The sequence below is a fragment of the Caretta caretta genome, chromosome 1 (genome assembly GCF_965140235.1).
Source record: "Caretta caretta isolate rCarCar2 chromosome 1, rCarCar1.hap1, whole genome shotgun sequence".
Classification (NCBI taxonomy): Eukaryota; Metazoa; Chordata; order Testudines; family Cheloniidae; genus Caretta; species Caretta caretta.
The window spans coordinates 57,519,043-57,531,278 of NC_134206.1; the positions used below are offsets into that span (position 1 = coordinate 57,519,043).

The window sequence follows — 12,236 nt, forward strand, 5'->3', positions numbered from 1 at the left end:
TGCTCTGTTCAGTACTGAATGCTTGAATCATCTTGCTTATACTCCACATCATTACAATGCACAATGGGACTACATTAAAGGAAACCACAATAAAAGGGATAATCCAAACCCACTTCAAAGAGTATATATAGCCAGAGTGCTAAAGTATATGAAGAACGTTAATGTATAACTTTCAACAACAATTATAGTGTGTTATTAAGACACACAAATAACACAAAATATTTCAGTCATAGGAAACGAAAGGGTCTGAAATGAAATTGGGCACACCTCTCCTGTTTCAGTCCGAGTGTGCCCTAGGTTAGTGTACTGAGGAGGGATGGACTGCCCTTGGAGTTCTGCATGAGAGACAGCCCACAGGCAACAGAGAGTCCAGAACCCAAAGGAAGCAGAGTCCAGTACAGAAAAAGGTCCTGAAAGGGAGAAAGTGCTGGGCTGAGAGCTTCAGGAAGAGGATGCCCCTGAAGGAGGAAGCAGTGAGATCTCTTTAGTTGGGCAGTGGAGCCAGATCAGGTTGATGAAAGCAGAAGGCAGGTGGAAGGTCACCTTCAAACTTCCCTAGGCCAGAAAGCCACAGTCAGAGAGGGCTGAAAGCTGAGAGCAGAAGTGGGAGATCCCTGCTGGCTCTCTGGGCCAGAGAGCTGAAGCTGGAGGGCCAGAGAGGGCAGAAGGCTGGGGAATAATAGAGGGTCAGCCTGCTTAGGTCTCCTGGCAAGAGCTAGAGCCAGGCCTAAGAATGATGCAGACAGAGAAGCACTCCAGCTCGAGGGGTTAGGTTGAGGCCTGGTGAGAGATACCACAGCTGTACCTCAGAGTCTCAGTGAGGTGAGAGACAAGAGAATGGGACTGTGGTGAGAAACACCAGAGCTGAACTTGCGGTATTGAGGAATTGGTGGGACTTGAAAGAGTAAATGTACTGTTTGGACTATGCTGGGGAATTTAGGATTATGGGTGTGAGACTTTTTGTAATAAATTAACCTCACAAAGGGCTATTTATATTTGGAAACTATGGGATGGAATTATTAGGGTCTCTGTCAAGGAAGGGGAAACTGAGGCAAGTCCACCAAGTGTGCTGCAGCATGCCATAGGTAGGTGCCCCTGGCAGGGACCATCTTATCACATATGGTGGAGAAAGGGGCCACCAGAAGAGGGAAACGGAGGCAGGCAGCAGTTTGCAGGGCCACCTTGAGGCCACAAGGGGGAAACCACACTATGGCAGTTCTAATATGTACACAAATAAACATTTCTAGTCAGATATAATCAAAGGCTTTTTAACCTCTACAGCTGTAACAAAATGACTCGATCTTGCAGAATGCAGAGTCATTGTCACTATAACCGCTTCCATTAGTGTTTCTGCCTTATTAATACTAAAGACAAGCGGGGTTCCCAATGCTCTCATTCCAAGCTGTTGTCAAGAACTGAACATTACTCTGTTCTTGCAAGTACTCATTCACACAGAGAGTTTGGATTACAGGTGACTGCTCTGATTGATTCAGAGACAAGCCTTTTTTCAGCTGTGACGTGATGCCAAGCTGCAATGACAGGGCATACATTCTGGACAAAGGAAAAACAGTATAAGTAATCATTTTCATCATCAAGTAGTTACTCAGTTAATGCATATTCTCATCTTGGTGTTCCTCTCCCGCCCCCTCATTCTTTGTGTGTCAAAACTAAAGGTCAGAAAGATATGACACAGGGACTCATTTACTGTGGGCAACATGTAAAAAGTGAGCTAAATAAGAGGGATTTCAGTACAGAGAGGAGTGTGAGATGGCAGACCACAGTAGGGTGTATATTTTATGCAAAGAAGGCCACACAGAATGAGGCAGGAAAACACTTATAGGAGAAATGGATGAATGTGGCATCAAGCCTGGCCTTACTGGCAGAGTGCCAGGGGTCAGGGTTAGGGCTCCAATGCAATAAAAATGAGGTCATATATGTAGGGAGATGAGGAGTTACATAGCGCCTTGAAGGCAAGAATGAAAAGTCTGAATTAGAAGTGTTGGGGAAGGAGTAGCCAGTGAAGAGGGTCACATCATCCCCTTCTTAGAACAAAGCAATGGGTTCATTTTAGCAGCTATACTTGGGATAGTCTGGAGGGACAACATGCACATGCAGGAGGCTGGAGTGGAGGAGGTTGCAGTGGTCAACACCATAACCAATAGGGAAAGCAAAGATATTTGTATTCAGCACCTTCCCTCTTTGTCTAAACCCACGATAAAAGAGAGATTCTTAACAGGGAAGAGCCCAAGATGCAAAATTTCAGGTGACAGTTTTGCCACCTAGGGATTTGCCATTTCCTGCCTAAAAAACTGCTTGATGCATCAGTATGGGGAAAACAGTGGCAATTGTTTAGATGTTGAGGGTAAAAAAGTACTATAGACTGGTATTTCCCATATAGAAATTGTACAGATACTGTTGGTACTGATAGCCCCATAGCCACGATGTTCAAGTTTCTGAGTGATTTGATTTTTGGGTGCCCAAATTGAGAAGCTTCAAAGACCTTGAAGTCTTTAAACCACGATTTGAGGACTTCAATAGCTCAGACATAGGTGAGAGGTTTATCGCAGGAGTGGGAGGGTGAGATTCTGTGGCCTGCGTTGTGCAGGAGGTCAGACTAGACGATCATAATGGTCCCTTCTGACCTTAATATCTATGAATCTATGGTCTGATTTTTGGAAAGTGGGTGCTCAACATTTTGTGAAAAACAGGCCCCCGCACAGTGTTTCATTTTGGACACTCCAAAATTGGGGCACCCCAAATTACTAGTCTTGAAAATCTTGCCTGGACTATATAGTTTCAGAAGCAGATTCACACATCCCTACTATGTCTATATCCCCTAGTATGTCTATATACCATAAATCATTCTTTATTCCTTTCCTTAAGTATTAAAGAACAATGCATAATCCAAATCTGGGTATGGAATATCTATGGTGAAACTACAGACCAGCTACCATCAACATCACTACAAAATAAGGGTCCTCCACGCAACATACTTTTCCATGCTGTAATTCAAGCAACAGAGGAAAACTGAAGAGCACCACTGTGTAGACACACTTCACAGAGGGCACTACTGCCAAATGATTAGGGAGAGAGCATTTTAGGGCTACAGTGCTCCTCGATGGGAGAGAGGCATCTTTAGGTCACTTGATCCTTTTGCTCCGGGGTTCTCAAACTGTGGGTCGGGAACCCTCAGGGGGTCGCGAGGTTATTACATGGGGGGAGTCGTGAGCTGTCAGCCTCCACCCCAAACCCTGCTTTGCCTCCAGCATTTATAATGGTGTTAAATATATTAAAAAAGTGTGTTTAATTTATAAGGGGGGGTCACACTCAGAGACTTGCTATGTGAAAGGGGTCACCAGTACAAAAGTTTGAGAACCACTGCTTTTGCTGAAGGTACAGTTAGGCATGGAGAGTGCTAGGGGCATTTTCAAAGCAGGGGGGGAAGAGGAGTTAAATGGAGACTAGGAGATGCAGGGAGGGGCCAATAAGGAAGAAAAAGTGGTGAGGAAGTGCTCAGAAAAAGAAAAATGTAATGACCGAAAATGCAAACTACACTGCAATTGGCTGTCGAATGGTGTGTGTGTACCTCTGCCCTCTTCTGGATGGAAGTGAAACTGATCAATTGTGTACATGTTAGTAAGGCTGAGCAAATAATTCATAGTAAAGATATCAGGCAAATTTAATCTCTTTTTGCTCAGAACTAGGCTACTATAAGATTTATGGGCTACCTGCAAGCTGGTTTAAATTTAATTGTCTATCCACACAAAGCAACTGGGTATGTGTTCGTTGTGAAGCATCCAGTCAGATCCTTTTCTAGTCCTTTTAATTGTCTCTCTTTCAAGAAATTGATTTTGGTAAAACTGTTCCCCTCCTGTGCTAAACAGGGTCTCATAAAATACACAGACTCTATTGATCTTCAGGACACAACAAACTGGAGAAGTCCTAGCAGGCATAGGTGCATCGCCACATCCTGACACCTTTGCTAGTGCAGACCCCAGCAAGACATATCAGGGAGTTGGTTTTGGTTGTTTTTTTAATGTTGACTGGAACAAGCAGACAGTGAGGGGCTGGATGTTACTTGAGTGCAAACACTGGTACAAAAGCTAATACAGATGATATCAGTGTGCTGTTACCCGAGAGGAGAGTTCCTCTGGGGATGACCTACTTTTATTCTCAGATAAGTGAAGATGCTGGGCTGGAGATTACTAATCCTCCAGACATTTGGAGAACAGTAAACTGGAATAGCAGGAAAGTGCTCATGTGAAATTCCAAAGAAAGTTAGCAGCAGCTAGTAGCTCCTCCTCCTAGCTAACACCTTACTTTACCAGTGTGGGGGCATAAATTGGCAGTGAAACAAGAGAGGCCACAGGAAGTAGTAGAGGTGAGACTCCTGTGCACTTAAGCCATGATGTTGCTTACCCTGTTAGAAAAAACAGGGTAAGCAACAGCATGGCTTAAGTGCACAGGAGTCTACCTCATTGCCTTGCAATGTACCTCCACCAATAAAGAGACAGCACCTATATCAGCAGAACCTGACTTGTATCCAGGAGGCCCATGTCTTCAGGTCACAGCCAAGAGCATTAACAGTGCCAGCAAATAGCCATGCAAGGGGGAAATAAGCTTTAAAAAAAAAAAAAGGCAGGCTTAGAAAAGAAAAATATCTTAGAAGAGCCAGGAGAGAGGTGGGGAGGGAGAGGAGAGAGAAAGAGAGCAGGAGGGAATTTATTACAAAAAAAAATGAATCTCAGGGAAAGTTAACAGGATATGGAAGGAAAGAAACAGGAATGATGGAAGAGAAATGAGAAGAATAGAAACCAAGAGACAGTATGTTAGGATTTTGAAACAGAATATTTGCTTCCAAGTTGTAATTCCAAGGCACTCTCTCTGGTGAGTGAAACGTTGTTGTTTATGCCAGTGGTCAATTTGGCCTCTGATCTAAATTTCTTTGTAAGTTCATCTTTCATTGTGGCATATCTGATGACATTTTTAAAATGTCTAAAAAGTAAATAATTTGCTGTATTTGACATACATTCAGGAATTTTCAGTCTCTTACCCATTTGCTCTAAATGTAAGGCTGTAAAATCGTGCTTGGGCTTTTGGCTGGCATTATCAAAAGTGATACCCTGTGCGTATCATATGGGCACAGAGGAATTCTTGTGCTATTTCGGGGCCAGATAATAGTGAATCTTACACACAGTAAGCCTCAGGTTTGTGATTAACTTGTAACCAGGTTAGGAAATTGTTACTGCTGTTATCTCAACTTTTTTTTAGCGCAGTAGCCCTTTTAGTACTTGCTTTTGACACATACGCAAACAATATCTGCATAAGTAAAGTTTCTGTTTAGTAAATGGCATAACACATTTAATTCCCTTTAATTAAATCTCACTGCAAGATTTATATTGAATGAAAAATCCTCGGCACATCCTTCAAGACAACACTTTCTTCAGAAATATCTGGGTTGAAACACCTCTGATGTTTCTGTACAATTCTGTATTGCATGCAATGCTTTCCAGATAGTAAACGCTTCCAGTTCCTGCAAAGAGCCACACCAATTAACTTCCCATCAAAACAACTTTATTATTATTTTTCATAATTTTAACTGGGTATTTTAATGATCAGAACAAAAAAAACAAAGGAAAACACTTATACAGTATAAGGTCAGTAAGACAAGATGTAGAAGTTCTCTTTCTAATCTTTATTTTACAAATTTATATTAAATACTGTCTACAAGAACAAAAAATAAATGCTTAGAACCATGATTTACATGTTGCATTAAGGTCTGATCCATACTAATACTTGTGATTGTGTTTAAAACAATGCTTGAAATGGCTGCATCCAAACACAGTTAGAACATGGTTTAAATCTATACTTAGAGGCCCCCCATTTACTTTACAAATATATCTGAATCAGGAAACTCAGTTAAAATACAGTTGTTCTCTGACTTGGTTACAACACAGTGAAAAATGTTGGCGTGGACAGGACCTTGGTGTGTCAAAGTACCCAAGCTAACTACAGGCTTTCAAGCTTCAGCCTCATTGCAGAGACATCAATGCTGTCCAAACAAAAAATTTCAAATATTTTAAATAAATCATGGAGAACTGTGTTGTAAGCAGGTCACTTGACTTGGTTACATTTGTTGTGTAGCCCAAATGGGCACAAACCATACAACTATGTTCGGTCGCCATGTTGAAGCATTGCAAAGATGGTTGTCTGCACAAGGGATTTTTACTTCAAAAATCCCCCACCAATTCTTAACATTGCTGAACTACTATTAGAATTGGCAAGAGCTCTAGTCTAGAAGGCATTCTAGCAGCTTTTGATACATTTACCACCATGTTAGTTAACATCCTGAAAAGTATTTAACACGGTGTTTAAAAAAATGCGGCCTTCTCCTTGTTAGGGCTCCCAACAGTTCCTAACTGGCTTTGCTGTAAATTAATGCAGTTTCATTGTTTTCATTGGGATTATGTCCATTTACACCAAGAGTGAGTTTGACCCTTGGTTTCTCACTCTCTGAATCATCAGGAAAATTCACTGGGGCAGGGAGGACTTCTATTAACCAATGCCTACACCTGCTGGCCAGTGGCATTACCTGTGTCCTGAGGGAAGCCCCGTGAAGATGTGTGGTGACAAGATCCAGACAGAGAGGGGGGGACACAGAATGAGAACATACAACATCTTTCTAAAAATGCACTAGATTCAACAAAGGTTCTACTTTCCACCCCCCCCCCCCCACCATCTCTTGCTAACCTAGCCCCAGATTTCATTATCTGATCAGGTTCCCTACTAGCTAAAAGAATATGCTGCATATGAAAGTTTGAGAAAGACAACAGTTTTGTGCAATTAGGAAACAGTACTGTAGGTCAAAGGATAACAGATTAAAGGGTGGCACCTTCTTACTCAGCTGATCTGCTTCCTGTGTGTATTCTGAGTCTTATTAGCTTACCACTATGTCGTGACAAAAGTAGCTCTCCCGGGAACTGCAGCGGGGAAAGGAGCAGAACGTGGGGCCGCCAGGCAGCCCCACGCCAGCAGCTCCTCTGGCGCAGCTGCTGTACTGACCCCAGACAGGGCTCAGGAGATGCAGCTGCTGTGTGGAAGGGTTGGGGGCAGGCTCCTCCTGCCCTGTGTCTTTCTGGTACACCGTACCAGCTATAAATATAAGTGGCGTGGGGTGCCGGACCGAACCACCGTATTTGCACCACTGCCTTCAGGATAAATACAGCTAAGATTTATAGGGATTTATACTAGAAAGGAGGTATTACTAAAATATAGTATAAGTAACTCCAACACAGCTATTTAAAGACCTATGGGCAACATGTATTCTGTTACTCATGCAGAATTTACAAAATGAACAGATTTGAAAATGGGAGTCTCCCAAGTCCTGACACATTTTTAGTAGCTTTAGAAATATGAGCATGAGAAGTACCGTTAAGTTCTAATCATTCATTTCAGTGTGATTTTTTTTTTTTGACATGTAGTTCATTGGAGTGCCAACCTGCAACCCACATTTTTCCAAGAAGTGGATGTTGTCTGGGAGTATTTTCTCAGGAACTCAAGTGCTGCGGACCCAGTACGTGATAGAAATCGCCTATATTTTAGCACCCCAATGAAGCCTCATGCCTTCCATCCTCTGCTGTTGTGTTTCTTTTTAGTTCCTTATATTTTTATGCTTTTATCTTATTAGCCAACTAATTCTGTCTGCCCACGGAATTCTCAGTTTGATGAAAACCTCCTGCGTATTGCTTTTTCTGTTCCCAAAGCTTGTCTAGTCTCAGACATGTAGACATAATATGATCTGAGAAGACCAATTTCTTCTTTGAGGTCCAGCCTTATCTCCCAGACTGTGGTTTACACAATAGATTCCCTGGGGAATTTTCCTCTTCACACATGGAGCCATTTCCTCAGCCAAAAGCTAATGAACGTGGAATGTCTCCAAAGTGCGCCATAAAGGCAGACAAGAAGAGTGCGCCCTCTGATTCTCCTGCCTTGGAAAACCTACTTCAGAAGAGGAAAATTTTAAGGCTGACAAAGATTTTTCTCATGAGTTGGTGAAATTCCTTTACATATTCCTTTATATTCCACACACTACATGGATAATTTTGCCTTTATTTATTTATTTATTTATTTTTAAATGTTTCAAAGATTAACTGGAATGTTTTGTATCTTCCCAGACCTGAAGTCCATGGTTCTGTGCTTCTCCTGCAACAGTGGATACTATCTCATTATCACCTAAACCACTGCACAAGGATTTACACTCCCTATTTTGCTTCCACTGTTTTAGATGCCCTCAATCACATCAGTGCAAACACAAACCAGCATTTAGATCTTGGCCAGTAAGTAAACAGAAAGTGATTTTCATCCATTTTATTTTAGAGAGTGTTTATCTGTAGATTCTGGTTTCTGACTGTCTGCGCAAAAGGCACTTCAATATGCACACAAACACTATATGGCGCATCCACAGCAGTAAGAATCCCGACATCCTGTTGGGTTGGCCTAACTCACAGCAAGATGCTTGTTACTCCAGTCATTCCTTGAAGCTGTTCGTGCTCTGTTGGAGTCACATGCTTTTGAAGGCTGCAGATGTGCCTGTCAAGTTTCTAGTGGACCACACCCTTTTTTTCAGGACTGAAGCACTTTGTAGTTGATATACTCCATCTGCTGCAAAGCTCAAATTCAGATACAAACTTCTCCAAATTTGGATGATATTCAGATCAGGGATTGTGGTTTAGGCTCATCTTGAGTCATTAGCCTTTCATAGCTGTATTCCAATATCTGTCTAGAGGTGTGCACCGTTGTGTGATATCATATTTCCACACTGTGCCCAACGGCTGAGACTAAAACTCTCCTTGCTTACTCTGCACATTTACATCGCTTTTCCTGCAATACCCTCCCCTTCTGCATGTGTGTGTGTTAGACACACCAAACCTCTACCTACTTACAACCATTTACTGACAGGTAACTTACATCATTGACCTCACCTCTGAATTTGGCCCACACTCCATAAGCGGATACATCCCAATGAATAATTTGTACAATCCTCCAAATACTAAATCAACAAGACAACTATTTTGGTTTCTTTTTCTTCCCTCCTGCCCATCCACCCCAAAATGCAACTTCAGAAAAACGGCTCTCCACATTCTCCCTCAAATCATTTTTGCTATCCTCCAAGCCAGATAAACTGATTCTCTTTCCCAAGTGTTCACTTGCAAAGACAATCTTCATATCTTTCCTCTAGAGGGACCCTTAGTTATTCCAACTAAAATCAAGGTGATTAAAACACATTTTGATGTAGCTAAATCTTTAAAAAAAAAAAAAAATTGCTACCCTCCAGTGGTAACTGTGTAATAATAAGCCATACTGTGGGCCCGATGCTGTATTCCTTGGCAACCAAAACTCCCATTTAAAATCAGTGGGAATTCTGAGTGTGCAAGGAATGAATGCAACAAGATTGGGCCCATTACTATAATGGGTAAGTCTTGCACAAAATAAATATACTGCTATGTTAGTCCTAAATGTAATTAAATATTTCAGTAGCAAACTAAGTGAAGAGGAAAAACAATCAGCCAAATGTTTTAAAATATGGAGAGTACATAAATATTAAATTATAAAAGGCATATGAAGAGGAAACTGCAAACATATGCAGATTTTTTTAATTTCCTCAATTATTCCTAATTTCCCCACAGCCCTACATTCATTCCTACTGACTGCAGACAGACTAAGCAGTCAAGACAGGACATCGTTCAATAATATACAGCAGTTTAAATACATAGTTTGTTGCTGGTCCCATGTCACAGTAGAGAGGAGTGGAAATCTTATTTACGGATCAGATTCCCTAACTACAGAATCCTGTATACATGTATGTGGTGCTCTTTACACCACTCTGAAGCAGAGTTGAGAAGATCCATCCACCCGTGTCTGTGTTCTAAAGTCTACAAAGGTCTGTTTGTGCAACTCTCTCCATGGAGGAAAGGTGCTGGGAGAGCAGCCAACAATAAGTGGAGTGGGTGTGGGAAAATGAAAAATAAAAAGAGAAGAAATACTACATAAAAGAATGACCACATGGTGTAAAACTATAAGCTGCATAAGCTGTAGCTATAAAGTGATATCAGATAACTGATCCAGTGGACTAGGTACATAGGGCCAGAAGTTAACACAAGAGTGCATTGGTCAGGTTTCAGGGGGTGGAAATGTGTGTGAGCTGTGCCTGTGCTGCAAGCAAACAAATTATTGCCATCTTAACAGCAGACAGGCCTTTTTCAAGTTTGCCACAGATCTGATTCACCCATCGACATCCAACTTAAACTAAAAGGAACGTCTGCAATTTCATGAAGACGCGGTTTCAGAGGAGGCAAGAGGCCGTGGCCTAGAAGGAATATATAACATGGCTGGGTACATCAATGTACTTGTTTTCCGTATCCTAAAAAGGCCAAATACCATTAACTATATATAATACATTGGTATTGAGTAGCTAGAAGATATTGCATCTGGATTACAGAAACCCTGCCCATTATCAACCCCTGTTCTAGCTAATACGTAGGCTTCACTTAGGGCTCCATCCAGCTATCAGCGAAGTGGCATTGCAAGTGAGTGGAAGGAGAAACTAATTTGGAATCTCTCTTATGTATCCCTAATATTCCTCTCACTCATGTATCTAACTAATGGCACAACCTAGAACAAAATTTAGGGGATCACTACTGCAGTTCCAATAGCAATAATAATATATTGTCCTTCTCTAGCATCCGTCATTTAAGGACCTCAAAGCACTTTGCAAACAATAACTGATAAGCCTCAACAGTGCTGCAAGATAAGTCATGGATACATCAGAACACAACTCCAAGTTCAAGGAAGGTTTGAAATTTTAAAGCAGTAGGTATCTAACATTTTTCAAACCTGTTTTCAAACAAAATTTTACCAAACTTACTTCAAAAATTCACATTATGGCTAAAAATTCTCACACTTAATTATCAGGTTAAAGATGAAATGCTGAGGTAAGTTTAGTAAGATTCATTTTGGAGATGTTTTAAACAGTGTTCTGAAAAATGTTTAGATGCCTTCTTCATATGCATCTGAAAAGTAGATACTTATAATGAACGTGTCTTTTAAGCCCTAATTTAGCAATATTAAAAGTGACACTATGACCAAAGTGTAAACAAGCATTAGATATTTATAAATGTAGTTATATAGACAAGACTGAATCCCGACTCCTAACTGCACCTATAAATGTGCTAATTCTCTAGAAAATCTTCCACGAGGGAAAATCTAGTAATAATTGGAGGTATGAAATGAGAAAGGCAATAATATCAGAATTAATTCTTGCAACTCTTAAAAGTATTTGTCATACACATTCCATTAATTCCTTAAGTACTGACAGGCTTGTTAAAAGTAATGTTTTAATGCTTTTTCATATCTGCAGTGAGAATGAATATGTCATTACATTCCTTAGCTACTGTGTTTAAAATGGATTGGAAAGGTATAATAGCATGTGTTGATCAGTCAGGTTAAGTCTCCTCTCAACTACAGCTGCAATAAACTGACATTGTCAACTGATACCCTGAACATTCACGCTTATTTAAACTTTTATTCATTCCCAAAAGCTACCATAAGTGTGGGCAGCCAATGGTCTATCTGTAACTTCCAGGTTTTCCTGAGCTGTCTACTTAAGCATGACATGAAGTTGCATCATCATGAGGCAACACAGTACCATACTATATATTTAGATAACAGTGTTTCCAATTTATGTACCCTGGGCTAAACTAATTCTCAGATCAAAGACCAAGGATGTTTATTACCCTGGGATGTAGTCACTAAGTTAACAAGAAGCATCCTCAAGTTATTATTGTTCTCATGCTTAAATTTCTCTTTTGTTTAGATGTTGAAGATTTTCTTCTTTTGTCTGCCAGTAGAGATGAGAAAGTAAGGAAGACACATTTGTTGTTAGCATACGGCTGACAGAAGGCAAATAGAGTGCAGTTATTTGAATTGTGTATGGCTACAGGAAACTATACTACATTTGTGACCCAAAAACTCATACATAAAGCAACTTCGCAAACCCATCAGCTGAGACTATTCTATTTCAATAGAACACAATGTAAATGGAAGACTGGGTGAAACACTGAAAAAATAAGGCCAAGTTAAATAAGCTTAAATGACAGAGTGAATTCTTTATGTTTTTTCCAAGAAATCATACTGTCAAAGGATAGGGCTTTCCAGACTAGTTTTTCCCCTTGATTTAT

The 12,236-nt window shown here is 40.7% G+C and overlaps 1 long non-coding RNA gene across 1 annotated transcript; it reads left to right on the forward strand.

Moving 5' to 3' along the window:
- Positions 1 to 7,466: 7,466 nt before the first annotated feature.
- Positions 7,467 to 11,949, forward strand: LOC125636458 (uncharacterized). Its single transcript, XR_007356609.2, has 3 exons — positions 7,467 to 7,573; positions 8,175 to 8,336; positions 11,873 to 11,949. It is a non-coding gene; the product is annotated as an uncharacterized LOC125636458 (long non-coding RNA).
- Positions 11,950 to 12,236: the final 287 nt, after the last annotated feature.